The sequence below is a fragment of the Emys orbicularis genome, chromosome 19, assembly GCF_028017835.1.
Source record: "Emys orbicularis isolate rEmyOrb1 chromosome 19, rEmyOrb1.hap1, whole genome shotgun sequence".
Classification (NCBI taxonomy): domain Eukaryota; kingdom Metazoa; phylum Chordata; order Testudines; family Emydidae; genus Emys; species Emys orbicularis.
The window spans coordinates 10,132,246-10,158,871 of NC_088701.1; the positions used below are offsets into that span (position 1 = coordinate 10,132,246).

Genomic DNA, 26,626 nt, shown 5'->3' on the forward strand with positions numbered 1-26,626 from the left:
TGATCTCCCTTTACAGGGAGAAAATGCTCCCTGAGGGGCATGCCTGCCTCCTCAGGGTTCAAACACTGCCTTACTTACAGACTTTCAATACCAGTTTCAGACAGACACTCTGTGTGTCTGCTGTCTTGGTGAGACAGGTATACCGCAGAAGTGCTTGCACTGCCACAACCTCAAAGCCCACACCAGGAAGGCAAGAGACCTTCAACTTAAACTCTTCGTCTGCAAAAAAAAAAAAAAAAAGGTACAACAACCCTGACTCATGAGTTGGCCAATAAAAGGTGCTCCTCCAACGGGCAAACAGCTTCAGTACCAACTGCACTAGGTCCTCCCATCACTGAAATAGCAGGATGATCTGGCACTGTTGGTTCCAAGAAAACAAAAGATGCCAAGCGGCCGAGCTCTGACACAGGCAGCAAGGAGAAACTGAAACCGCATACTACAGTACTGGCGGAGCTGATCAAACACCCAGTACCGAGAGTCTCAGCACTTCCGCAGATGATGGCACCACCTAGTACAGGCACCACACACCTGGGGCCGCACAACGGCACCGACGAGAAGATTGCAACATCTGGTACGGATTCCTATGATGCCAGTGGTACCAATGCCATTGACACCTTGCTGCTAGGGTCTGCCATTCTCGGTACCGACAGTACCTCAGGAACACTCAATACCAAGTCAACCCACCTCTCCATGTCTTTCCGGTCTGCCATTTTCGAGCGATGATGATGATGTTCTACACTCTCCACAGCATTCCTCTCCTGTGAGTGCTCCCATCAAACCAGTTCCTGCGCACAAGGGCTACCTGGTTGACCCGAAGTACCACCCCTGGTGTGGGCACCCCTGGATGCCACCTATACCCTTCTTTCCACAGTGGCCGTTTTGGAGTCCAGGAATGGCTTACCCGCTATAGCAGCAACAATACAGACCTATTGGCCCACCCAGAGAGAGAGCACATTCACCCTTATCGACGGCACAGGGACCATCTGAACCTACAGAATGGGGCTGAAGAGGAGGAGGAATTCTCTGACCAGGACACCGCATCTGAGGCTCACTTCTCCTCATCTTCGCCTGATGACACTATCCTGTCCCCGCCTCCCAACACATGAGATGATTTCAAGCAATTCCAAGACCTCTGTAAGAGAGTTGTGAGTTCACTGGATATTTCGCTCGAAGAAGTCCAGGAAGCATGGCATCATAGACATACTGCACACACCTACTTCCTCCAAAATCTCTCTTCCTATGAATGATGTGATTATGGTACCAGTGAAGTTAATCTGGCAGACCCCAGCAAGAGGTCTAATTAAAAAAATACTACATGATTGCGAAGGGAACTGAATTTCTCTTCTTGCGGTCAATGAGCAGGGCAGACGACAGCTACCCCCAGGAACATGCCATATGAAAAGAATTGGAAGAGGCTCAATCTCTTTGGCCGCAAAGCATACTCCTTGGTGACCTTACACTTGAGAATAGCTAACTAAGAAGTGTTACTAGCTAAGTACGATCATAATAATTACGCAAAATTCTCTTGAATTTATTGATTTTATTCTGGAAGAGAGAGAGCAATTCAGATCATTTGTATCAGAAGGACAACTCATAACCAGGATAGCATTACAGGCTGCTCTGGATTTGGCGGATACAGCAGCGAGGTCCATAGCCACCAATGTGATTATGAGAACGGCTTCCTGGCTCCATCTTTCTGGGTTCCCTGAACCAGTACAGTTGATGGTCGAAGACCTGCCGTTCGAAGGACCCAAATTCTTTGTGGCCAAAACAGGCGAGTCGCTACATACTCTCAAGGGCGGCATTACGATCCCTGGGTATTTACACACCTAGAACCAAATGAAGACAAGGAAATTATCAGGCCCCTCGAAGATTCCACCCCCTCCTTATGCACAGTGCCACAGATATTATGACCACCAGGGGCAGAAACAGAAAACATTGAGGGGAGGACTATCTACTCCCTCGAATACTACATCCCAACCATCGGCCTCCAGACAACAAATTTGAGGCCTTGGTGGAGGGGCCTGTGAACCCTGCATCTTTCAATGCTGGAACCATCTACAATCTTCAAACTTTTTGGAGGTCGCTTAATAGAATCATAGAATATCAGGGTTGGAAGGGACCTCAGGAGGTCATCTAGTCTAACCCCCTGCTCAAAGCAGGACCAATCCCCAACTAAATCATCCCAGCCAGGGCTTTGTCAAGCCTGACCTTAAAAACCTCTAAGGAGATTCCACCACCTCCCTAGGTAACCCATTCCCGGTGCTTCCCCACCCTCCTAGTGAAAAAGTTTTCCCTAATATCCAACCTAAACCTCTCCCACTGCAACTTGAGACCATTACTCCTTCTTCTGTCATCTGGTACCACTGAGAACAGTCTAGATCCATCCTCTTTGGAACCCCCTTTCAGGTAGTTGAAAGCAGCTATCAAATCCCCCCTCATTCTTCTCTTCTGCAGACTAAACAATCCCAGTTCCCTCAGCCTCTCCTCATAAGTCATGTGCTCCAGCCTCCTAATCATTTTTGTTGCCCTCCGCTGGACTCTTTCCAATTTTTCCACATCCTCCTTGTAGTGTGGGGCCCAAAACTGGACACAGTACTCCAGATGAGGCCTCATCAATGTTGAATAGAGGGGAATGATCACGTCCCTCGATCTGATGGCAATGCCCCTACTTATATAGCCCAAAATGCTGTTAGCCTTCATAGCAACAAGGGCACACTGTTGACTCATATCCAGCTTCTCGTCCACTGTAACCCCTAGGTCCTTTTCTGCAGAACTGCTGCCTAGCCATTTGGGCCCTAGTCTGTAGCAGTGAATGGGATTCTTCCGTCCTAAGTGCAGGACTCTGCACTTGTCCTTGTTGAACCTCATCAGATTTCTTTTGGCCCAATCCTCTAATTTGTCTAAGTCCCTCTGTATCCTATCCCTACCCTCCAGTGTATCTACCACTCCTCCCTGTTTAGTGTCATCTGCTTCCTTCCATTCTACCCAATCTGGAAAACTATTACATCAGACAGATGGGTATTAGAAATTATCCAGAGTGGTTATTCCATCCCCATTACCTCCAGATCCCCTACCTACTCTCCCTCCCCGTCCCTCTTTAGGGGCCCCTCTCACGAACATTTACTGCAACAAGATGTAGCCACCTCTTACACCTAGGAGCAGTAGAACCCATCCCAACAGAATATAGAAAGAAGGGATTCTCTTCATACCACTTTCTCATGCAAAAAAAAACCCAGGAAGGTGGAGACCCATCCTTGACCAAACTCAACAAGTTTGTGAAGAGACAGCGATTCAAAATGGTCACACCAGGTACCATAATTCCAGTGCTAGAAAGGGGGGATTGGTTCTCAGCCCTCAACCTCCAGGACGTGTATTTTCATATAGCCATCCATCCCTCACATTGGAAGGTTCTCCAATTTGCAGTAGCGCAGGAACATTTCCAATACAAGGTCCTACCCTATCCACTTCCCCTTGGGTATTTTCAAATGTCTTAGCTGTTGTAGCTGCCTACCTCCGCAGAAAAAGGAATCATGATACACCTCTACCCCAATATAACGTTGTGCTTGGGAGCCAAAAAATCTTACTGCGTTATAGGTGAAACCGCGTTATATCGAACTTGCTTTGATCCACCGGAGTGCGCAGCCCTGCCCTCCCGGAGCGCTGCTTTACCACGTTATATCCAAATTTGTGTCATATTGGGTCGCGTTATATCGGGGTAGAGGTGTATTTCCGTAGTTGGATGACTGGCTGCTGAAACTACCGACACTGCAAGCAGCATTAGAGTCCACCGAACAGACAGTAACTCTATTTACAAGGTTAGGCCGTCAAATAAATATAAAAAAATCAACTCTGACACCAGTACAAGAACTAGAGTTTATTGGGTTCTATCTCAAGTCTCCCTAGGCGACGACCTATCTACCAAGAAAACGATTTCTGATTTTAACCAACCTGATCTCCACAACGTGAAACAGTCCAGTATCTGCCAGAACTTGACTGCAATTTCTAGGCCACAGGGCTGCCACGACCTTCGTCGTCAGACATGCAAGGTTACACATGTGGTGTCTACAAACTTGGCTCCAGACAAACTGTCCCACACAGGCACAATATAAACAAGCACATCACAATGTTGAACAAATAAGACTCCCTTATTTATCCATGGTGTCTGGAGGGGGGTGCCCTTTGTACAGAATCGGCCAACGCTCACTATCACCACAGATGCATCCATCCGGGGTTGGGGTGCATACTAAACTCAAGTTCTGTCCAGGGCCGGTGGAATCCCATCTTCATATAAATCTTTTATGAGCTGTTCGAAACACCTGCTCCCATTTCTTACTGATTGTCAAAGGCAAGACCATATAGACCAGTGGTCTCCAACCTTTTTACGTACAAGATCACTTGACCTGTTTGCCACATGAGGCAACAAAGTGCCTGTGACTCTGCTCCTTCCAGAATCATAGCCTGGGCTCGCTTGCAGATGCATTTCTCCTCCCCTGGACGGAACATCTGCTGTAGGCATTCCCACCGTTCCCACTCGTGCACAAGGTCCTGCTCAAGATCTGCAGGGACAAGGCGGTGTTCATACTGGTGGCACTGGCATGGCCTCACCAACACTGGTACACCACACTCCTGGAGCTGTTGGTGGACACCCCATCGCACTGACCCTGGTCCCGGACCTGATCAGCCAAGACCACGGTTGCCTTCATTACCCCAACCTCCAGTCCCTTCATCACATGGCTTCATGGCTAAACCCCATGGAACTCATGCTCAGAGCCTGTTAGGGAGGTCTTGTTTGGTAGCAGAAGCCCTCCACCAGGGCCACCTACCTGGTCAAGTGGAAAAGGTTTGCAATCTGGTGCCCTCAGGGCCGCACACCTCAGCTGCAGGTGCCCATATCTCTCATCCTGGACTATCTATTGCACTTAAAACAGCAAGGTCTGGTGGCATCGTCCATCAAGGTGCACTTGGCAACCATTTCTGCCTTCCAGCCAGGAGCAGCTGGGTGTTCCGTTTTTGCCAACCCCATGGTTGGACATTTCCTGAGAGGTCTGGAAAGGCTGTACCCTCAGGTTAGATAACCGGTCCTGGTGTGGGACCTCTGCCTGGTCCTTTCACACACACACCTCCTCCCCCCACGTTAGAACCCCTGACGCTTTGCTCGCTGCTATACCTATCATAGAAGGTGGTCTTCCTAGTCGCCATTACTTCGGCAAGGAGGGTATCGGAGCTTCAAGCCCTCACCTCCGACCCTCCCTACACTGTTTTCTTTAAGGACAAGGTGCAACTCAGGCCACATCCAGCATTTCTTCCAAAGGTGGTGTCCCAGTTCCGTTCCAACCAGGACATTTTTCTTTTACCCTAAGCCTCACTCAAGTAGCCGAGAACAGAGGCTTCGCTCACTGGACATTTGAGCGCTGGCCTTTTTACATTGACCGCAAAAAGCTGTTCTGTAAATCGAACCAGCTGTTCGTGGCGGCAGCAGTCCGGATGAAAGGACTCCCGATCTCGTCGCAGAGGATTTAGTCATAGATCGTGTCATGCAGCCGAACATGCTACAACTTAGCCAGAGTTCCAGCCCTGGCACTAATGGTGCATTCCACAACGGCACAGGCCTCCTCGGCGGTGTTCCTGGCCTAGGTCCCAATTCAAGAAATCTGCAGGGCAGTGACGTGGTCCTCGGTTCACGTTTTCCTCTCATTATGCTATCACCCAGCATGCCAGAGATGATGCAGCATTCGGCAAAGCGGCGTTTCAGTCAGCGATTCCGTAACTCCAACCCCACCTCCTGGGTAGGGCTTGGGTGTCACCTAATTGGAATCGAGATGAGAAAGCACTCGAAAGAAAAATAGTTACTCACCTTCTCATAACTGTTGTTCTTTGAGATGTTGCTCATGTCCATTCCAAACCCTCTGTTGGAGTAGCCAGCAAAAAGGAACTGAAGAGGCCATGGAGGCGCCACTCCCGGGGGCTCTATAGCTGACCCGACAGGTGCTGCTAGGGGAAAAACTTTCTAACAGCTGTGCATGCGGAGCGCGCACACCTAATTGGAATGGACATGAGCAACATATCTCGAAGAACAAAAGTTATGAGAAGGTGAGTAACCGTGTTTCTTTGGTTTTTTGGTTTTTTTGGCTAGGTAGCAGAAAGCCCTTGACTAGGGCCACTTACCTGGTCAAGTGAAAATGCTTTACTTACTGTGCTGCCGAGTGTGGCTTCCCTCCTCTGCAAGTGTCCTTACAGTCCATCCTGGACTACCTCCTTTATGTGAAGCATTAAGGTCTGTCGCTAGCCTCTATCAAGGTACATTTGACAGCGATATTGGTATTCCATCCTCCAATCCAGGGTTGGACAGTCTTTGCCAAGGGTATGACAGATTCAGTGAAGGTCTGGAGAAGCTCTACCCGCAGGTTAGTTTAAATCGCCATGGGATTTAAACCTGGTCTTGTCCAAGCTCACTGGACCTCTGTTCGAGCCATTGGCAAAATGCTCTCCTCTGCTACTCTCTTGGAAAGTCACCTTCCTGGTAGCAATTACTTTGCTAGAAAGAGTCTAGGTGCTTCAGGTGCTAACATCGGAGCTTCCCTATAGTGTATTCTTTAAGGACAAGGTCTGATTGCGCCCCCGCTCAGCCTATTTCCCCAAGGTGGTGTCTTTTTTACAACTAGAACATCTTCCTACAAGTCTTCTGCCCTAAATCGCATAATACAGAAGAAGAGTGGCATCTGCATTCTCTGGATATTAGAAGTGCCTTGGCCTTTTATATAGACAGGAGAAGACCTTTCTGCAAATCCACATGGCTTTTTGTGAAAGGCCTCCCAGTAACGGTCCAAACAGTCTAGCCATGGATCATGGCCCATATCTGGGTCTGCTATGAGCAGGCGGTGGTGTCTGGCGTAGGCATCATGAAGGCCCACTCAACAAGGGCTCAAGCATCTTCAGCTGCGTTTCTGGCACATATACCAATACAGGACATCTGCAAGGCAGTGACGTGGTCCTCGGTCCACACATTCGAATCCCACTATGCGATCACCCAACAGGCAAAAGATGATGCTAGTTTCAGGAGGGCTGTGCTGCAGTGGACACGACCTTAAACTCCTAACCCACCTCCAGGACTTCTGCTTGTGTGTCACCCAGAATGGAATTGACATGCGCAAGCACTCGAAGAAGAAAGGACGGTTACTTACCTTTCGTAACTGTTGTTCTTCGAGCTGTTGCTCATGTCCATTCCATGACCTGCCCACCTGTCCCGCCATAGGAGTTCACAGCAAAAAGGAACTGAAACGGTGCAGGGCCGGTGGCGCCCCTTATATCGGTGCATAAGTGCTGGCCTCCAGGATTTGCCAGAGCTGGCCCTACAGATACCACTAGCGGGGAAAAATCTCTGGCAACTGTGCACACGGAGTGCGCGCTCCCGGAATGGACATGAGCAACACATCTTGAAGAACAACAGTTACGAAAGGTAGGTAATGTTCTTATTTCTGTGGAGGATTCACAGGACATCTCGGTGTGCATAAATAATCTTTTTTGCAGGGCGCCCTCTGGCTATCTGTGCCAGGCAATTAGAAGCAGATAGCCACTGTACCTGCACTGGTTATTTCAAGAAAAAATAGCAAATAAAATGTGCCCCCACAATATTGTGAACTGCATACTTACGAGAGGTTCCTTCCCTGCATCATGCTCACCCATGCTGGACTGCTGTGACTGGCTGAACTGCTCTGGGGTTACAAATAGCTCCTGGCTCTCTGGGACAATGGATCCCTTATTTGCCTGTCTCTCTTCCTTGTCCAACACAGTCATCTCAGTGTTGCCTATGTTGGCCCATGACTCTGACTTATCCAAGGTATTCGCACAGCTGTTGGGGGTGGTTGTGTGGTCGCTGCCAAATATAGCATGCAGCTCCTTGTAAAAGCGGCATGTTTGTGGCGCTGCACCAGAGCAACTGCTTGCCTTCTTTGTCTTCTAGCACGCCTGCCGCAGCTCCTTGGCTTTCACACGGCACTGCTGCAGGTCCTCTGGGAGCCATTCTGCACTATGCCCCAAGAGATCTGCTCATAGATGTTCACATTTCTATGGCTGGAGCTGAAATGTGTCTGGACAGCCCCTTCTCCCCACAAACCCAGGAGATCCACCACCTCCTGTGTAATCCAGGCAGGCGCGCATTTGGAGTGTGGAACTGGCATGCTTAGCTGGGCAGGCAAGCTCTCCACACCAAGCAAACAGGAAATGGAAATTCAAAATTAGTGGTCCTTTAATAGGGGAGGGGCTTTTTCCTGCATACCTGACCACTGGGGAGAGGAGTTGAAGACTGTGACCAGAGTGGTCACAATGGAGCATTGTGAGACACCGCCTGGAGGCCAGTTACGTTGACGTAAGGAATGCATTGTCTATACTGCCGTTACGTCGACCTAACTACATTGACTTAAGCACTACACCTCTCACGGAGGTGGAGCTAAGTTGACGTAGCAGGTGGGATAAGTTAGCGGGAGGGATCTTGCAGTGTAGATACTGACATTATTAGGATGACGAAAGGCAGCTTATGTCAACCTAACTCTGTAGTGTAGACCAGAGCTAAAACTCTCACACCAGTATCAACTTCCTAGACTCCACGATCAGCTGAAGATAACTATATACAAGAAACTCACAGATCACTACACTTACCTTCACAGATCCAGTAACCACCCCAAACACCCCAAAAATGTTATCTACAGCCAGGCACTCAGCTACCATAGAATGTTTCTTGGAGAAAGTCTGGGATACACACCGTAACACACTTAAAACCATGTTCACCAAACAAGTACACTCCACCAGAGAAGTAGATCACATCCTGGAATGGGCTGCCCAATTACCCTAAAAGGACTTGCTTCAGTACGGGGTTGGGGGACGACGACACTGCACTTCCCTACTTGTCACTACCACCCCACACTGCAGTCTGTAGGGGGTATCATTAAACAACATACTTGATGTGGACCACATCTTGAAATAAATCTTTCCTAAATCCCCTCTTCTGGCCTTCATACAACCCCCCAGCTTCTTCAAGCAAATCAAAAGCAAGCTACCCTCGGAACAGGACGCACCAACTCAAAGTGGCACCAGACCCTGTCGTAACAGATGCAAAACCTGTAGACATACCTCCGCTACTACAATGATCAGTACCCCTCACAACACACCTTTCAAGATCCATGGGTCCTACACATGCTTATCACGTGGTGTACCTCATCCAGTGCACTAAATGCCCCAGTATCTATGTGGGTGAAACAAACTAATCATCACTACATTCTCAAATGAACTCGCACAGAAAAGTGATAAAACAAAAACGCCTGTGGGTGAACACTTTTCATAAAATGGTCACTCCATATCTGATATCTTAGTCCTTTTTCTCAAAGGAAACCTGCATAATAGCTCCCAAGCTTGTCTTTTGATAGTTAAATTCATAACTTTGTTAGACCCTAAAAATCATTGATTTAATAAAGACACTGGATTTATGGCTCATTACAACAATTTGTAACCCACTCACCTGCCTTTATCCTATGGCTGCAAAGTTTTTAACTGTCCATTTCACCTTCAGTGGTCTCTTGCAATGTGTGTTAACTCTTTTATGCTTGTCTGTTCTACCTTGCATTTAGTTGTGACATTGAGTTCCTTTCCCAGAACTGAAGAAGAGCTCTGTGAGACAAAAGCTTGTCTCTTTCACCAACGGAAGTCGGTCCAATAAAAGATACTGCCTCACCCACCCTGTCGTTACGGTCATCCGTGGTCAGGGATGAAAGTAATATGGAACACTTACTCCAGGCCTTGAGCGGAAGGGGCGGGACTGGAGGTTCACCTCCCCCAGCCAGCCCATCTGCACTGCCTTGCCTGCACGCACCACCTGGGGCTCCGGCCGCCACCGCAGTAGCACTTTAAGGACCCTCAGGAGCAATTTAATGCTTTGCTGCGGCAGCGCTTTAACGTTGACTGTGTACGGGCTTCTTACCGGTATGCCGTACTGGCCTACTTTCACCCCTGTCCGTGGCCTGGTGTTGGATGAGGTGCTTGACTGCATGTAGAAGAGACCCAATAGCATGGTCAGCTGACACTTTGTTGTAACATCTTGCTATAGCTGGATTTTGATCTAGCATGAGTGGTTCAGGGAAGAGATGCCAACACTGCTTTGTGCATCTGAGAGATGTGGCGGTATAGGCTGGTGTTGCTTTCCAAGGTTCTAGAGGGTAGGAGAGGCGCTCTAGGAACAGGTCAGTACTTCTAGTCCAACAGATTAAGCACATAACTGGTTGGGATGTAATACAGTTGTTTAAGACCAATGCTTTCTCTGTCAGCTTCCTTTGGTGTTACATGAAAGCAGTTTTGGTGAATAATGAGAGAAACTTACATTTTGAGAGACTCATATTTTGATGAGATAAAAGTAGTCTGATATCAATATCTGCTCTAATCAATATTTCTGTACGTCTCATCTCAAGTTTGAACTATCAGTGTTTCTCAATGTTAAACTATAAGAATTAGCAAAGAAGACACACCGAAGCAGATTCCAATGATTAGTCACTGCTGAATAATATGATTGAAACACTTCCTAGAAATTGTTAGCTATGAGTCTCATATGGTTTGCCTAAATTAGGAAAAGTTTGAGTTATATTTGGGTTAGCTGACATGTTAGCTACTTCCTACCTAACCATGACATTTTCAGTATAACTTGTTGAGATATAAAGGTGTTAATCAGCATCTACACTTCAGTAAACATTGTGGTTGGTTGCAGTAAACATTGTGGTTGGTTGCGGTTAAGTAATGTGTTAGCTAACCCTGACCCAACACAGCCTCGTCTCAGAAATTAGAAGAACTCTTATAGTGAGGGGCTTAAATCTGATAATTAAGGTTCTTGCTCTTCATAGAAAATGAAAGGCTTTAAGTGGCAAAGGCAATGAAACGTTAACTATGTTGCAGCTAACAATGCCATGCTAATTTGGTTCTCATTTGTGATACCAGGGAGGAGGCGATTCTTCCCTACACAGCATTAATAAGACTACTCATATTGAGGTATTCTATTCCTTTCTGGGCTCCTTGTTGAAAAAACTTATTCTAACATGGGCAAATACAAAAATTAAAAGATATATCCTGTAAGGAGACAGAAGAAAATGGCTAGGTGCGAAAAGAGGGGAACTAGAGTCAACTGACTTACCCGGGATATCCTTTTCAGCCTTGGGATCTAGGAATATGTCCAATCATTTGGCTAATACATGCTACTGAACAACAGAAGGCTTTTACTGAACTATCCTGCGAAGGTTGCAGGCTGTTGGAAGTATATCCAGTATTCTCAGTAAATTTGAAGTATGCAGTGATTTCCTGGTTTGTAATTAAGCAATATGTAGTTACTAATGAAAACTGTCAGTTTTAACTGACCTGCAGTTAATTCTGTTACATTTGTCTTACAGAGTGCCTGGTGAGGAATGCGATGGGATCAATAGCATGTCTGTGGAGAGCGGCCCTGGGACAAGACTGAGAAATTTACCAGTAATGGGGGATGGACTAGAAACTACACAAATGTCTACAACACAGGCACAGACCCAACTCCAACAAGGCAATATTGTAGGCACTAACCCCCCTCCACCAGAGACCTCCAACCCTAACAAGCCCAAACGACAGACCAACCAACTGCAGTATCTACTCAAAGTGGTGCTCAAGACACTATGGAAACACCAGTTTGCATGGCCTTTCCATCATCCTGTGGACGCTGTCAAGCTAAACCTCCCTGTAAGTACAGATTGAGAAATCTGCTGCTGCTTCTTCTCAGATTACACATTACATGTCTGTGACAGGTTCCCCCCACTTTGGGGTGCTGCCTGGAACTGGGGTACCACTGAGTCCACCTGACCCTCCAGCCTGGGCTCCATTTACACTGTATTGGTAAGGCAAGCCAGCCAAGCCCTCCCTTGGGCTTCAGACTGCACTTGACCAGCACACATACAGGTAGGGACACACCCAGCTTCAGCTGTACACACAGATGCTGAGATCAACTGTGTATGGGAAGGCACAGCTAAGGAATTGCTCAGTACTCAAGTGCACCCCCCCCTCAAGAGGGTAACCACACAATTGTACCGTCTTGCGCGGCACAGAGAACTGTACAGTGTAAGCTCATAAAATTCGCCCCCTCGCTCAATGTGGAGAGGGATATACACAGCTTTTTGCCCCAAATTATGATTTCCCCACACACTGGTTTTAGACAAAACAAGTTTATTAACTACAAAAGATAGATTTTAAGTGATTATAAGGGCTAGCAAACCGTTCAAAGCAGATTACCTAGCAAATAAAACAAACACACAATCTAAGCTTGATAAACCAAAGAAACTGGTTATAAGTAGCAAATTCTCACCCCAAATGTTGTTTTAGGCAGATTGCCGAGATTCTTGAAGGTAAAAGCTGCACTTGCTTGCAGCTTAAAACTCCAGATATTCCTTTCACAGGCCAGACACTCTCTAGCCTGGGCTCAGCCCTTTTCCCCTAGTCCAGTCTTGTTCTCAGGTGTTTCCAGTAGTCCTCTTTCTTGGACAGGGAGTCAAAGAAGAACGAAGCACAATGATGTCACTCCCCTGCCTTAAATAGCTTTTGCATATGGCAGGAATCCTTTGTCTACCAGTTTGATCCTCAAACCCGGTCAGTGGAAAAACACTAGTATTATTATGGAGTTCAGTACCAGGTGACTTGGTCACAGGTCCCTGCAGCCATAACCCAGAGTCTGTTTGCATCGTCCCCTGGAAGGCTTCTCGGTGGGTGATCAGCATTTTCTAAGACCTATTGTTCTTCCCAGTGAGACATCTAAACTGATTGCATTCTGCCTAGTGGGCATTCCCCAGGTGTAAACACATTTGTAATTGATGCATAGACAGTATTCCTAACTTTAGATACCAAAATGATACATGCATACAAATAGGATAATCCTATTCACTGAATCATAACCTTTCCAATGATCTCTCACATGTCTTACCTTGTATAAAATACATTATAGGTATGCCATAATCATATCCTATATAACAATATCTCTATGAAGTATATGGGGCGTAATGCCACAATGTGTCTGAAGAATATGAAGTCCTTTGTATCTTGGGTATTTTCTCCCTCCTACTGAAATCACCGAATCAGTGGTTTTTGGAGATGGACACCGGGAGGGGTATACTCTCAATGATCCAGCCAGTCTTCAAATTTTGTGGAGGGGAGGGTATTTATAATTAGGAATAATATCCCTTCTGGTTTATAGACAGAAAATGCATTAGGAATAAATATTTTGAGTTGTTTAATATGTTAGGATACTATTCCCTCCTGTCCCCCAGTCCAGACTAGTTAATTCATCTCTCTGGCTGTCAAGCAGCAGGAATCATTAAGAAGATGAGCCAAGGTATTTGCCACCTTGGACTTCACTCTTCCCTGCCACTCAGAATACTGTTCTGTGTTCTGTGTAGTCAATTGCTTCATCTGTGCTATTTTGTATTAGTTAGCATAGACCTTGATGGAAGCTAAAATACTCATGGCCTTAGTGGAGTGCCTTGGTACTCATACAGCCTACAGGCTGCCTGCAGCTATGTTTGTTGTGGCCTCCAGTGCTGTTCAGTAATATTCAGTAATTTTATAAGGGAAGATTTTTAAATGTAAACATACTTAATTGGCTTACAGACATTTTGAAGCCTCTTGTGCCTCCATGGTCACTCCTTAACTGTCTGCCAGAGTCCTGTGGCTCACATAACATCTTCACAGGCAGGGAGGGACAAAGGGTTGTAAAATATGCCATCTGCCTATACTAAAAGACCACAGAATGGTTGGGGAAGCCATTGAGAGCTCTTCTGGAGAGAGCGCCCTGTGAATATAGCAGTAGAAATATATTACCGACCACCTGACCAAGATGGTGATTGTGAAATGCTCAGGGAGATTAGAGAGGCTGTAAAAAATAGAAATCTCAATAATAATGCAGGATTTCAACTATCCCCATATTAATGGATCCATGTCACCTAAGGATGGTATGCGAAGATAAAGTTTCTAGACACCATTCAATAACTCCTCCTTGGAACAGCTAGTCCTAGAACCCACAAGGGGAAAGGCAGTTCTTGATTTAGTCCTAAGCAGAGCACAGGATCTGTTCCAAGAGGTGAATATTGCTGAATCGCTTGGTAATTGCAACCATAATATAATTAAATTTAACATCGGGGGGGGGGGGGAGGAGGGAGGACAGCAAAGAAGCCCCACCATAGTAGCATTTAACTTCAGAAAGGTGAACTATACATAAATTAGGAAGCTAGTTAAATGGAAATTAAAAGGCACAGTCAAAAGTGAAATGCCTGCAAGCTGCATGGAAATTTTTTTTAAACACCATAATAGAGGCTCACATTAAATGTATACCCCAAATTAAAAACATTGTAAAAGGACCAAAAAAGTGCCACCATGGCTAAACAACAAAGTAAAAGAAGCAGTGAGAAGCAAAAAGGCATCCTTTAAAAAGTGGAAGTTAAGTCTTACTGAGGAAAATGGAAAGGAGCATAAATTGTGGCAAGTCAAGTGTAAAAATATAATTAGGCAGGCCAAAAAAGAATTTGAAGACCAACTAACCAAAGTCTTAAAAACAAACAGCAATTTTTTTTTTAAGTACATCCATTAGAAGCAGGAAGCTTGCCAAACAATCAGTGGGTTCGCCGGACGATCAACATGCTAACGGGGCATTCAAAAAAGATTAGGCCATTGTGGAGAAACTAAACAAATCTTTGCATCAGTCTTTGCAGAGGATGTGAAGTAGTTTCTCATAACTGAGCCACTCTTCTTAGGTGACAGATCTGAGGAACTGTCACAGATTGAGTTGTCAGTAGAGGAGATTTTTGAACAAATTGATAAATGAAACTAATAAGTCACCAGGACCAGATGGTATTCACCCAAGAATTCTGAAGGAATTCAAATATGAAATTGCAAAACTACCCTATCATTTAGATCAGCTTCTGTACCAGATGCCTGGAGGATAAATTGTGACACCAATTTTTAAAAAAAGCTCCAGAGGTGATCCTAGCAATTATAGGCCAATAAGCCTAACTTTCAGTGGCAGGCAAATTGGATGAAACTATAGCAAAACACAGAATTATCAGACGTATAGATGAACACAGTTTGTTGGGGAAGAGTCAACACTGCTTTTGTAAAGGGAAATCATGCCTCACCAACCTATTAGATTCTTTGAGGGAGGAGACAAGCACGTGACAAGGATAATCCAGTGGATATACTGTACATAGACTTTCAGAAAGCTTTTGACATGGTCCCTGAGCAAAGTAAGCCGTCATGGGATAAGAGGAAAGGTCCTTTCATGGATCAAGGACTGGTTAAAAGACAGGAAACAAAGGGTAGGAATAAATGGTCACTTTTCAGAATGGAGAGAGGTAAATAGTGGTATCCTCCAGGAAACGGTACTGAGAACAGTGCTGTTCATCATATTCATAAATGTTCTGGAAAAAGGGGTGAACAGTGAGTTGGCAAAATTTGCAGACGATACAAAATTACTCAAGATAGTTAAGTGCAAAACAGACTGTGAAGAGTTAGAAGGGGATCTCAGAAAACTGGGTGACTAGGCAAGAAAATGGTTGATAAATTGCAAAATAATGCACATTGGAAAACACAATCCCAACTATACACACAAAATGATAGCTAATTTAGAACCTGTTACCACTCTGGAAAGAGATCTTGGAGTTGTGTAGAGTTCTCTGAAAATGCCGCTCAATATGCATCCGCAGTCAAAAAAGCTAACAATGTTAGGAACCATTAAGAAAGCGATAGATAATAAGACAGAAAATATCATTATGTCACTATATAAATCCATGGTGCACCCACACCTTGAATACTGCATGTGAGTTGGTTGCCCCATCTCAAAAAAGATGCTTAGTATTGGAAAAGGTACAAAAAAGGACAACAAAAATGATTAAGGTTATGGAAGAGCTTCCATGTGAGGAGAGATTAAAAAGACTGAGACTTTTCAGCTTGGAAAAGAGATTACTAAGGGGGGTATGATAGAGGTTTATAAAATCATGAATAGTGTGGAGAAAGGGAATATGGCTAACACAAGAGCCAGGGGGCACCCAGTGAAATTAATAGGCAGGAGGTTTAAAACAAACAAAAATAAGTACTTCTTCACACAGCGCACAGTCAACCTTAGGGTAAAACGGGCACAGAGAGCACAGCTGCTGCTGGGCATCCCAAAACTGCCCAAGCCCATATGCCGCTAGCTCGTTGACTTCAGAAGGCACTGGTGCAGCCGTCATGGAGTGCCATGAGAGGAAGAAATAAAATCCCTAAATCTTTTGAGGAGAGGATTGCAGAGTACCATCATGAGGCCTCTCAGGAGGATACAAAAGAGATGTCCTTATGGACATAAACTGCTCCTGCATGGGCTCCTACCCTGCGCCTAACTCTGCCTGGGAACGAAGAGCAAATAACTCTCCCTCTGTTGGTTGTACCACTACCTCCTCTTGAACGAGTAAAACGATGGGAAGTCAATACCTTTCTCCTGCTGTCTCGGGGTTGGTCCAGGCATCATCTTTACATTTACATATTGTAAGGGAAAATGTATGCACACGCTTACCTGAAGTTCCGTACCCTGGACTGGGCTCATTCATGCTCAGCTGGTGACACTGGCTAAACTGAGGTAGAGTCTCAAACTGGTCCTGGTTTGTGGCATAGCTGGGCCCCTCTCCCTCCAGTACTTCTCCTCCTTGCTGTTTAAGGCAGGGTTCTCTGCCTTGGGCTCCTCAGAGGTATCCAGGTGGCTGGTGGGGTCTCTGCCAAGTATGTCATGCAGCTTGGTGTAAAGGCAACTGGTCTGGCCTTGTGGTATGCCTTCCACGATACCTTCAGTTTCACACGTCACTGCTGCTGATCCCTGTTGTACTCCTTCATCTGCATCACCTGTGCAATCATTTCGTAGCTGTCCACATTTCTGTGGCTGGTCCACAGCTGTGCCTGTACAGCCTCTTCTCCCCTCAGGCCCAGTAGATCCAATACCTCCTGTCTACTCCAAGCAGGAAAGTGTCTAGTATACAGAGCCGGCATGGTTGGTTGGGCAGTTGCACACAACAAAGGAGAGCTTCTAGATGTGCTTACTGAGGTGGGCTATCAGCAGGAATCCTAGTTTTCTGTGATAACTCAAAATTATCCGATGATAAAAACATAAAAATCCAGGGCTTTGGAGCGAAGCCCAGAGCAGCTCCGGAGCAGTGGAACTGCAGGTTTTTGCCCGGAGCTGGAGCGGAACCGGAGCACAGCTCCAAAGCCCTGTAGTTTTTCAGTAATTAAAATGAAATGCTGAACTTTAGTTTCCCTAGCCATAATATATATAGGTATCAGTTGAACACCAATGTTTTATTGATATATTTAGAATTTTTGGGCTGACAGACCAAGCCCCGCCGCCTGGGGCTGGCAACCCGAGCCCCGCCTATTCTGCTGATTGGATAATCAAAAATTCCGTTACTCTGGCCCCAATCCCAATTAGATTGGATAATCGGAGTTCCATAGTATATGTTTTTAGAAATGTGAAAACTAAAGATTCTCTGTAAAAATGCAAATTCCACGTTTTTCGGTGGCAAACGGATTTCTAGGATCTCTGGCATTTAAAAAAATATGTGGAGATTTTAACGGGTAAGGGAGTATCTTCCGATCTTGATGCTTGGGCAGTGGAGTTCACAAATGTGACCAAGAGCAGTCACTGTTGGTCATTGTGTGACAACTGCTGGAGGATCGAAAACCTACCTATGAGAGGAGACTCAAAGAGCTTGCCTTGTTTAGCCTAAGCAAAAGAAGGCTGAGGGGAGATATGATTGCTCTCTATAAATACGTCAGAGGGATAAATACCCGAGGGGAGAGGAGTTATTTTAGCACCAATGTGGACACAAAAACGAATGGATGTAAACTGGCCATCAGCAAGTTTAAGCTTGAAATTAGGCGAAGGTTTCTAACCCTAACCATAGAGGAGTGAAATTCTGGAAAAGCCTTCCAAGGGAAGCAGTGGGGGCAAAAACCTAACTGACTTCAAGACTGAGCTTGATAAGTTTACGGAGGGGATGGGATGATGGGACTGCCTCCAATGGCATGTGGCCCATCTGCGACTGCCAGAAGCAAAAATCCCCAGCGGCTGGAGATGGGACATTAGATGAGGAGGGCTCTGAGCTTCTACAGAGAATTCTTTCCCAGGTATCTGCCTGGCTGTTCATGCTCATATTCGGGGTCAGGAAGGAATTTTTCCCCAGGCAGAGACCCCGGGAGTTTTCGCCTTCCTCTGCTGCACGGGTCACTTACGGGTTTAAACTAGTGTAAATGGCGAATTCTCTGTAACTTGAAGTCTTAAAACCATGATTTGAGAACTTCAGTAACTCAGCCAGAGTTATGGGGTTTATTTCGGGAGTGGATGGGTAAGGTACTGTGGCCTGCAATGTGCAGGAGGTCAGACTAGATGATCGTGACCATCCCCTCTGACCTTAAAGTCTATGACATATGTCATGCAGCATCTACACTCACTGTCAACCTCAGTAGATCGACCATGGCTCAGTGCAATTTAGGGAGGTGGTTTTACTGCATCACCGCAATGGGGCGCTTACGTTCGCCAAATACCATTTTATGCACAAATAGATGAACCCAAGATGATTTACATCAGCCTAACTTTGTAGTGTTGACCCGGCCTAAGTTACTGTAAAGTGATTGATGGTGGCTGAGGCAAGAACTCTTTGTGATAGACAGGAGTTCTGAGTATAGTTTTCATTTGAAAGCTCCCCACGGGTTTGGTTAGAGCAGTGGTGCCTAACCTTATAACACAGGAGGGCCACATAAACCTACACACAACCTTGTGTGGGCCAAACAGATTTTACATCCTTGTTTAAACGAAAATGATGTAAATATGACGACAAAACTCTAATGAATCAGCCGTTAGTATATTGTGTTGAAGCAGGCCACGGGCCTTATGAAATCTAGTGGGCTGTGTATGGCCCGTGGGTCATAGGTTGAGCATCCCTGGGTTAGAGTAATCAGTAAAGTTCAGTGATTAGAAGTAAGAGGCATGAAAAAGCTTATCAAAGCTTTGCATTTATCCTATAATAGTACCTGTAAATATGCACTTTATGTACCAGCACTGTTGGATTTTTCCAGGTTCTAAACTGATATTTCTCTCTCTGATTTCCACAGGATTATTATAAGATTATTAAAACTCCTATGGACATGGGAACAATAAGGAAACGTTTGGAGAATAACTACTACTGGAATGCTCAAGAATGTATCCAGGACTTTAATACAATGTTTACAAATTGTTACATCTACAATAAGGTATATGACTATGAATTTGGGCCTGCCAAACGAATGTACTGTAATCATTGCACCACTTCAGAACTGCATGTGGTTGGTTCAGATGTTACTACTTATAACAATCCTTAAATGTAACTGAATCCAGATTAACAGTTAGTTTCTTGAGAACTGTGGATACTAATAATTTGATAGCCGTTTAGGCCCCTCTTGCCTTTATGCAATGAAAAGACAAGACAGACCTATCTTCCTGATATTCTCTCAGATGAGTTAATAGTGGATATTGGCATTTAAATATCTATGGTTAAGAGGCCGGAGACTGCTGGGGGGTGAGGCTACATGCTTGGTGGTAGGAAGGAGGTGAGAAGTGGAATGCTGCAATGAATCCTTTGGGCCCAGTTGTGTTCTTACTATAGCGCTATGCGATTCCCCCTTGCACAGTGTGCACTGTTCTGCATGCCATTTTACAGGGGGGCTATCAAGGAATTAAAAAAGATACAGAGAGCAGAAAAGATCTCTAGGGTGGCAGGGAGTGGGGTGTTTATAATTGAGGATAGGTCGGGAAAAGAATTGATTTATGCTTCTAAAACTGAAATAGGGGACATGGCTGAGTTGTGAAACTATGAGGTAGAGAGAAGATGGAGGCCACCAAACTGTTGGAGAAGGTAATAGTCTTAAGAACAAGGAGCTGTGAACGGGATCTGGGACTAAGTGTTAAGAGACGCTTCCTTAGAGTGAGTTATTAACTTGTAGGTTCCATAGGCAGCGAAGAAGCTGTGTGACCCCCACAGGATTTTGTTCATTTGTTCAAAGATCTCCCACTACACTACACTTCCCTTCCTCCTCTTGCCCTTAGTACACACTCCTCCTTCCCCATCATTGGCACCAAGACTTCCTGCCTCCTCTCCTCTTCCTGCCCAAGTGCCCCATCCGCTCTTGTCTTCTAACCTCCCTTACATCTGCTCTCACCCTTTTCTCACTCTTATCATCCTCTCTTTCATCACATTCCTTTTGCCTTACAATGCAAGCATGTTTAGGCCTCCCTATCTTCCCCCTCAGACCATGGTCCAATCTCTCTTCTCACCTTCATCTCCAAACTCATTCAACATTCTATCTGCAACTGCTGTTTGGAGTTTTTCTTCCAGTTCTGTTGTTGACCCTTCAAACTGGCTTCTGCCCTCTGCACTTCACTGAAATTGCACAGTAAAGTCTCTAATGACCTTTCCATGGCCAAAACTCGGTTTCTGTACTCTTTCTTTATCCTCCTTGACCTCTCGGCAGCTTTAGACACCATCAACCACTCCTTACGTCTGGAAATTTTCCCCTTTGTTGGCTTTTCATGATTCTGTCTTCTCATGGTTCTTTTTTCCTCAGACTGCTCGTTCATATTTTCTTCTGCTGTTGTGTCCCTCAAGGCTTCCTCCTAGGGCTTTCTCTTTTTCTCCCTCAACACTCTAGGCATTCTATCTGCAAACATGGTTTTAGTGATGATCTTTATGCTCATGACTCACAATCTTACCTCTCCACTGATATATTATCTCTTTTTATCCAGTCTAGTATCTCAACCTGTTTTTCTGACATCTCTTCATGGAAGTCCAGTCATCATCTTAACCTTAACATGGCCAAAACTCAGTTCTTGATCTTTCCTTTCAAGCCCTCCACATTCCCCCTTCCTCCCAGGCACTCAGGCCCATAACCTGGGTGTAAGCTTTTGACTCTGCCCTGTCACTGGACCCACACATTCAGTCATGGGTGGTGGGAGGAGGGGCTCCCCCCCCAAAGCCTTGGGTGGTGGGTGGAGACCCTCTTCTCTCCCCCGCCCCCCAAAGCCTTGGTTTGGCCGAAGCTGTGCCGTGCTTCCCCCTCCCCGGACCCAACCCGCCCAGGGGAAAAGTGTCTGATATGCCCCATGCAAGTTCCAGAGCAGCTGAGGAGGTGGTATGTGCCTCCTCAGGCGCCTTGGAACCTGCATGGGGCATAATAAAGCAAAAACTTCACTGCCAAACCCTGCAACCGGGAGTCCGGCAGCCCGGGCTGGCATGCAGAGCTTCCCTGGCCTATTATACCCTCCACCCATGAATTCAGTTCTTTTTTTTTATATATTGCTGTTTTCTTGCACATCTTTAAAATATGACCTCTGTCCACACAGCCAAAACTTTCACCCAAGCCCTCATCATTCATGTCTTGACAACTGCAGTCTCCCCTCTTTTGCCCTTAACTGCTGCTGCCTGCTTCCATGAGGAGCTGCTGCTAAAATGATCATCTTGGCTTGTTGCTCTGACGATATCAGCTCTTGTTGATTCCTCACGTTGACACCACCTTCACCTGTGCATCACATACAGGTTTCTTGTCTTCATCTTTAAGGATGTTCCTAACTTAGCCCCATCCATACCAAACTCATCTAGTAATATTATCAGCATATTCATAGAATATCAGGGTTGGAAGGGACCTCAGGAGGTCATCTAGTCCAACCCCCTGCTCAAAGCAGGACCAATCCCCAACTAAATCATCCCAGCCAGGGCTTTGTCAAGCCTGACCTTAAAAACCTCTAAGGAAGGAGATTCCACCACCTCCCTAGTAACCCATTCCAGTGCTTCACCGCCCTCCTAGTGAAAAAGTTTTCCTAATATCCCCTTTGCAACTTGAGACCATTATTCCTTGTTCTGTCATCTGGTACCACTGAGAACAGTCTAGTCCATCCTCTTTGGAACCCCCTTTCAGGTAGTTGAAAGCAGCTATCAAATCCCCCTTCATTCTTCTCTTCTGCAGAGTAAACAATCCCAGTTCCCTCAGCCTCTCCTCATAAGTCATATGCTTCAGCCCCCTAATCATTTTTGTTGCCCTCCGCTGGACTCTTTCCAATTTTTCTTGGCAACAAGGGCACACTGTTGACTCATATCCAGGTTTTCGTTTACTGTAACCCCTAGATCCTTTTCTGCAGAACTGCTGCCTAGCCACTCTGTCCCTAGTCTGGAGCAGTGCATGGGATTCTTCGGTCCTAAGTGCAGGACTCTGCACTTGTCCTTGTTGAACCTCATAAAATTTCTTTTGGCCCAGTCCTCTGATTTGTCTAGCTCCCTCTGTATCCTATCCCTACCTTCCAGCATATCTACCAGTCCTCCCAGTTTAGTGTCATCTACAGACTTGCTGAGGGTGCAATCCATGCCATCCTCCAGATCATTAATGAAGATATTGAACAAAACCGGCCCCAGGACCGACCCTTGGGGCACTCCACTTGATACTGGCTGCCAACTAGACCTGGAGCCATTGAACACTACCCGTTGAGCCCGACGATTTAGCCAGCTTTCTATCCACCTTATAGTCCATTCATCCAGCCAATATTTCTTTAACTTGCTGGCAAGAATACTGTGGGAGACAGTGTCAAAAACTTTGCTAAAGTCAAGGAATAACACGTCCACTGCTTTCCCCTCATCCACAGAGCCAGTTATCTCATCATAGAAGGCAATTAGGTTAGTTAGGCATGGCTTGCCCTTGGTGAATCCATGCTGACTGTTCCTGATCACTTTCCTCTCCTCTAAGTGCTTCAAAATTGATTCCTTGAGGACCTGCTCCATGATTTTTCCATGGACTGAGGTGAGGCTGACTGGCCTGTAGTTCCCCGGATCCTCCTCCTCCCCTTTTTTAAAGATGGGCACTACATTAGCCTTCTTCCAGTCATCCGGGACCTCCCCTGATCACCATGAGGTTTCAAAGATAATGGCCAGTGGCTCTGCAATCACATCCGCCAATTCCTTTAGCACCCTCGGATGCAGTGTATCCGGCCCCATGGACTTGTGCTCATCCAGCTTTTCTAAATAGTCCTGAACCACTTCTTTCTCCACAGACGGCTGGTCACCTCCTCCCCATAGTGTGCTGCCCAGTGCAGTAGTCTGGGAGCTGACCTTTTTCGTGAAGACCGAGGCAAAAAAAGCATTGAGTACATTAGCTTTTTCCACATACTCTGTCACTAGATTGCCTCCCCCATTCAGTAAGGGGCCCACACTTTCCTTGACCACCTTCTTGTTGCTAACATACCTGTAGAAACCCTTCTTGTTGTTCTTAACATACCTTGCTAGCTGCAACTACAAGTGTGATTTGGCCTTCCTGATTTTACTCCTGCATGCCTGAGCAATATTTTTATACTTCTCCCTGGACATTTGTCCAATCTTCCACTTCTTGTAAGCTTCTTTTTTGTGTTTAAGATCAGCAAGGATTTCACTGTTAAACCAAGCTGGTCGCCTGCCATATTTGCTATTCTTTCTACACATCGGGATGGTTTGTTCCTGCAACCGCAATAAGGATTCTTTAAAATACAGCCAGCTCCCCAGGACTCCTTTCCCCCTCATGTTGTTCTCCCAGGGGATCCTGCCCATCAGTTCCCTGAGGGAGTCAAAGTCTGCTTTTCTGAAGTCCAGGGTCCTTATTCTGCTGTTCTTCTTTCTTCCTTGTGTCAGGATCCTGAACTCGACCATCTCATGATCACTGCCTCCCAGGTTCCCATCCACTTTGCTTCCCCTACAAATTCTTCCCTGTTTGTGAGAAGCAGGTCAAGAAGAGCTCTGCCCCTAGTTGGTTCCTCCAGCACTTGCACCGGGAAATTGTCTCCTACACTTTCCAAAAACTTCCTGGATTGTCTGTGCACTGGTGTATTGCTCTCCCAGCAGATATCGGGGTGATTGAAGTCCCCCATGAGAACCAGGGCCTGTGATCTAGTAACTTCTGTTAGTTGCCGGAAGAAAGCCTCGTCCACCTCATCCCCCTGGTCTGGTGGTCTATAGCAGATTACCTTCACGACATCACCCTTGTTGCTCACACTTCTAAACTTAATCCAGAGACTCTCAGGTTTTTCTGCAGTTTCATACCGGAGCAGTCATACTGCTCTCTTACATACAATGCAACTCCCCCACCTTTTCTGCCCTGCCTGTTGTTCCTGAACAGTTTATATCCATCCATGACAGTACTCCAGTCATGTGAGTTATCCCATCAAGTCTCTGTTATTCTAATCACATCATAGTTCCTTGACTGTGCCAGGACTTCCAGTTCTCCCTGCTTGTTTCCCAGGTTTCTTGCATTTGTGTATAGGCACTTATGATAACTCGCTGATAGTCCTGCTTTCTCAGTTTGAGGCAGGAGTCCTCCCCTCTTGCACTCTCCTGCTCGTGCTTCCTCCCGGTATCCCATTTCCCCACTTACCTCAGGGCTTTGGTCTCCTTCCCCCGGTGAACCTAGTTTAAAGCCCTCCTCACTAGGTTAGCCAGTCTGCTTGCGAAGATGCTGTTCCCGCTCTTCGTTAGGTGGAGCCCGTCTCTGCCTAGCAATCCTTTTTCTTGGAACACCATCCCATGGTCAAACAATCCAAAGCCTTCTCTCTGACACCACCTGCGTAGCCATTCGTTGACTTCTACGATTCAACAATCTCTACATGGGCCTTTTCCTTCCACAGGGAGGATGGACGAGAACACCACTTGTGCCTCAAATTCCTTTATGCTTCTTCCCAGAGCCACGTAGTCTGCAGTGATCTGCTCAAGGTCATTCTTGGTAGTATCATTGGTGCCCACGTGGAGAAGCAGGAAGGGGTAGTGATCCGAGGGCTTGATGAGTGGTGGCAGTCTCTCTCTCACATCGTGAATCCTAGCTCCTGGGAAGCAGCACACTTTTCGGTTTTCCTGGTTGGGACGGCAGATAGATGACTCTGTCCCCCTTAGGAGGAAGTCCCCAACCACCACCCCCCACCTCCTTCTCTTGGGAGTGGTGGTTGTGGAACCTCCATCCGTAGGACAGTGCATCTCATGCCTTCTAATCTGTGGAGTCTCCTTCTGCTCCCTTCCCTTGGATGTATCATCTAGTCCACTCTCTGCATTAGTACCTGTGGAGAGAACATGAAAACGGTTGCTCACCTGTATCTGCATTGCTGGTACATGGATGCTCCTCTTTCTTCTTCTGGAGGTCACATGCTGCCAATTTTCTTCACCGTCCTTCTGTCCCCACTGTGCAGCCTGCTCTGATTCTTCAGAATGTTGTGCCCGCAGAAGCATATCCTGACCTCTGTCCAGGAAACCTTTGTTTTCTCTTACGCAGTGCAGTGTTGATACTTGTTTCTCCAGTCCTTGAACCTTCTCTTTCAGTATGGAGACCAGCTTGCACTTTGTACGGACAAAGTCGCTTCTGTCCTGTGGAAGAAAGATAAACATGGCACATCCTGTGCAGTTCACAACAGCTGATCACTCACCATCCATATTACCTCCCTTCTAAGAGCTTCCTTAGCTGTTGCAGTAACTACTCAGAGAAGCCTGCAAGATGAAAGCCTCAGTGGGCTCTTCCCAGGTGAACTGCCAGTCAAACTTCCTCTGTTAGCCTCTCCGCTGTTCACCACTCAGCTGGTTCGCAACTGGCTTCTTTTTATAATGACCCTTTCCTTCTCACTGCCAGAATTCCCAGCCTTGGCTGCCCACCAGTCAGCTTCTTCCTTAAACATCTCTATGCTTTCTCCCATAATTCCCCTTATGAGTGGGTAAAATTCCCTGATAAAATCCAAAGAGCCATTGCCATATTGTCCTTCAGATCCCTCCTTAACACACACCTGCCATGATGCCTACAAAATGCAGCCTGCTGATCATACCACTAGCAGGTGACAAACTGGGATTATTCCACTTCCTTTCTTTTCCCACTCCCTACTTCTGTTTCCAGTTGAAAAACCAAATTACAGTGCAGCAACAAAGCTGTTCTTCACCATACTCATTTGTCTGTACGTTGTATTCACATCTCTCTACCCATCATCTGTTTGTGCTGTCTTTAGAATGTAAGCCCTTCAGTGCAAAGATAATGTATCTCTCTTTTCTGTTTGTTCAGCATCCAGTGTCGTAGGGCCATAGGCCTTTGGATATGATCATAATATAAATACCACTACTACTACTCCTAATGTAAACATTTAAAAAAGAAACATTAGAGGAACCACTTGGTTGGGATCCAGAAGTATTAGAGCAGAGGTCCCCAAAGTGTGGGGTGAGCTCCCCTAAGGGGTGTGGATGACTGTCTGGGGGGGCAGGGCGGGGCCTGGGCCAGCCCCCACGGGGACAGGGAGGGAGTGCCATCCAGCCCCTAACTGTCCCCAGCTCTGCTCTGCTCCGCCCCCTAGCTGCATCCCCAGTTCCCAGCCCCACATGTGTGCCTGGCCCCATCCCCAGCCTTGGCCGGTGGCCCCAGCTCCATTCCGAGGCTGAGGCTGGGGGCAAGGCCTGGAGTGGAGCCACACCCGACCGTGGGCCTGGATGCCAGCCCCCATCCCAGCCCAGCTGCGGCTCTGCTCCTGCCCCACCCTGAGTCCCCCTTATCGCTG

General features: G+C 46.4%; 1 pseudogene; it reads left to right on the forward strand.

The window, feature by feature from the left end:
• LOC135892056 (bromodomain-containing protein 4-like) overlaps nt 1–26,626 on the forward strand; it is a 145,883-nt pseudogene that overhangs the window by 21,377 nt on the left and 97,880 nt on the right.